We start from the raw sequence: 2,742 nt of genomic DNA, 5'->3' as shown, positions 1-2,742 counted from the left end.
CACCGGGACAGGCACCGTGCCGGGCTGGAGGGTGGCACCGGGACAGGCACCGTGCCGGGCTGGAGGGTGGCACCGGGACAGGCACCGTGCCGGGCCGGAGGGTGGCACCGGGACTCTGCCGTGCCCTGCGGTGGGAGCCCATCCCTGCTCCTCTGCAGGCACCTGGGAACCCCTCCCTTCCCTGCCCTCGCCAAAGGCTCGTGTGTCTCTCAGCCGGGTTTGTCACAGTTTGTCCCGCCGTGTCACTAATGAACACATCCAGGGGCTCCGTGCCTGCGGGCGCTAATTGAAAGCGCTCACATTTGGGAATTCGCGTGGCTTAGGCAGAGTCCCTGCACGAACAGGGATTTGATTTTCAGAAATTCACGGCTGCAGAGGCAGCAGGGGAGGAGCAGCTGCGGTGCCCTGTCCTTGCTGGGAGCACCCTGAGAAATCCACACCGCCCTGCAGCCGAGGGGTGCTGAGGGCTCTCCCGGAGKGTGTCGGTGCAATGCTGTGTCCCGTGAGGGCTCAGGGCTCGCTCAGGGCTCGCTCAGAACCTTTTGCGGTGGCCGCAGGGCTCGGCTCCCCTTGGCAGCAGCGTGGGGCGGCCGCGGGTGCGGGCCATGGGCTCAGCTCGCCACAGCTCCCCCTTGCCAGCCTTCCCACCTCCCCCCARTCCTTGTCATCCCAAATCTTATCAGCCCTGATTTGATATTTACYTCCAAATCGCAATGAACATGTTGAACATCATCACCCGATGATGATTCCCCATTGACAGCCAYTTTTTGAGACCTGTCAGTCAGCCAATTCTTAATCCTTCTAATGTGAGCTCTATTGATATTATATACAGCTAATTTTTTAATCAAAACGTCATGTGCTATTAAATCAAATGCCGAACAGAAGCCAAAGCACACCGCTGCTTCTCAGTTACTTTTATTAGGTAAACTTTTAAATTCAAGGAATGAAACCAAGTTTTTTTCAGTCACAAGCCTGACTTCCCATCCAGCGATGCTCCTGGCTCTGGTTGCTGCTCCCTCTGCTACCAATGCAGGCATTTCAGCTCCTCAGCTTTCCCAGGATGGACACGATGGAGGGGTGAGTGTGGCCGGAGGGGTGAGTGTCCAGCAAGGCTGGCACAGGGCTGGACGTGCACGGGGAGGTGCCAGGGCACAGAGCCGGGATGGAGAAACCGAGTCCAGGCCACTTCACAGTTAAAGCCTCGGTGGGAAAATGGGAATTTTTCTCCTGTGCTGGATGCAGYCTCTGACCTGAAAATGCCGGCGCAGGCTCCCGGATGGGGCGCAGGAGCAGGCGTGCAAATGTGATATGACAGCGCAAGCCACTCCAATATGGTTAGCAGCTGTCCGGCCGCCACCGGGCCCGACCGGGCGGGAGGGCGATGCCCCAATCGCAGATGCATTTCGGGGGAGGAGGGAGGGCTGGGGCAGGGCCGGGCACGGGCACTACGTGCSGGCGGGCACACGCTGCCCGGTGCCGGTCGCTGCGGTGGCACCGGCGCTCCTTGGGCTGGGAACGACCCGCGGGTCCCCGGTGTCACCCCGGATGGTGCTCGGGTTCCTGTGCCTCAGTGGCTGAGCTTTGGGGACCCTGCCCAGAGAACCCTCCAACTGCCACCCATGCGGGATCCTGCGTGCTCCATCCGGCACAAGGCGCYTTCCCCAGCTCTGCCCCTCCAGCTCAACCCTTTGTAAATCTAAATTAATAAGGTTGCGCAGCTACAGACACAGGAACACGGGCTGTGTCTTGTCTTTGTCGATCAATGCTCTCTATCATCCCGTAAAGCTGATTAAAAAGCAGAGCAGTTCATCTCACCAGGTTCCGCATCCCAACATTGTAAATTTGATATTCTGGTTAATGATTGTCAGCACTGGCGGAGGACACGGAAGCCGGTCAGTATTTGTAGTCTGTAATTAATTATTGGAGCATTGCTGMGGAGGACACCAAGGAGGAATTTGGTGGTTAGGAATTTATTATCCCTAAAATGCCAAAGAGAAGAGAAGGGCAGTTTGTGTGTCCAGCACTGCCCGTGCCAGGGGGACACAGAGTGACCAGTGTGACCTGTCACGGTCACCAGCTCCACACCCGTGTCCCCAGGGCTGCCGAGGAGGTCAGCAGAGGGGGTCAGCTCCATCCCAGCCCCTCGCTGCTGTCCGTGGGGAAGTGGCGATGAACAGATGTCCRTGTCCCAGCCCTGGACACAGGGATGTTGTCCCTCAGGCTAGRCGGTGACCTGGTTGTGATGCCAGCTGCTTGGAGAGCCAGGGATGGATGATGCTGTGCATCCCTGGCTGCAGCCCCGCCGGGGGTCCCAGCCCCTCCTCCCAGCTGGTCCTKGCAGGGCAGAAAATGCCACCGGAGGCTCCCACAGTCACTGCCTGGGCCAGCACAGGAACTTTTGTGACTTTCTCCAGAAAGAAGAAACTTGACCCTAAAGGAAAAAAACTTCCCCGTTTCTTTGGGGAAAAAAACGAACCCATAACTTGACCAGAACTGGAACGCCAGACAGCCCCGTGACCTGGAGGGGGCATTGGCCCTTCAGAGAGAGACAGGAACGGGGACAGGGACAGAACAGGGACAGAACAGGGACAGAACAGGGACAGGGAACAGGGACAGGGGGGGATCGGGACCGGCCCCCGCCGTGGCCGCTCAGCCTGAGCCGCGTCGGAGGCTGCGAGCGGCGGCCTCAAGGTGGCACCGTAAGAGTGGGAACGGAGCGGCAGAACAAAGGCACAGCTCAGA

This window comes from Malurus melanocephalus, unplaced genomic scaffold (genome assembly GCF_030028575.1).
Source record: "Malurus melanocephalus ecotype Western Australia unplaced genomic scaffold, MMel_1.1 scaffold_181, whole genome shotgun sequence".
In the NCBI taxonomy this organism is placed as follows: Eukaryota; Metazoa; Chordata; class Aves; order Passeriformes; family Maluridae; genus Malurus; species Malurus melanocephalus.
This window is presented reverse-complemented; position numbering follows the sequence as displayed.